The sequence below is a fragment of the Eimeria mitis genome, genomic scaffold, assembly GCF_000499745.2.
Source record: "Eimeria mitis Houghton genomic scaffold, Emh_scaff2651, whole genome shotgun sequence".
Taxonomy (NCBI): Eukaryota; Apicomplexa; class Conoidasida; order Eucoccidiorida; family Eimeriidae; genus Eimeria; species Eimeria mitis.
This window is the reverse complement of record NW_013570994.1, coordinates 7,309-8,036: the sequence shown is the minus strand read 5'-3', so window position 1 is coordinate 8,036 and position 728 is coordinate 7,309.

Below are 728 nucleotides of genomic sequence, written 5' to 3'. Positions count from 1 at the left end.
AACCCTAAACCCTAGAAACAATAAAGATTAGACCCGAGAAAAACACGAAACCCTAGAAACAATAAACACTAAATGCTTTAGATAGAGATGCACAAACTAAACATCATACTTTTGTTGCTGGTATATAGAAACCCTAAACCCTAAACCCTAAACCCTAGAAACAATAAACACTAAACCCTAAACCCTAAACCCTAAACCCTAAACCCTAGAAACAATAAATACTAAACCCTAGAAACACGAAACAATAAACACTAAATGCATTAGATAGAGATGCACAAACTAAACATCATACTTTTGTTGCTGGTATAAACCCTAAACCCTAAACCCTAAACCCTAGAAACAATAAACACTAAACCCTAAACCCTAGAAACAATAAAGATTAGACCCTAGAAACAATAAACACTAAATGCTTTAGATAGAGATGCACAAACTAAACATCATACTTTTGTTGCTGGTATAAACAATAAACCCTAAATCCTAAACCCTAAACCCTAGAAACAATAAACCCTAAACCCGAGAAACACTAAACCCTAGAAACAATAAACACTAATAAACCCTAGAAACACGAAACCCTAAACCCTAAAAAAAACACTAAACACTAAACACTTAACCCGAGAAACACTAAACACGAGAAACGCTAAACCCTAGAAACCCTCATAAACCCTCATAAACCCTCATAAACCCTCATAAACCCTCATAAACCCTAGACACACAAACCCCTAACCACG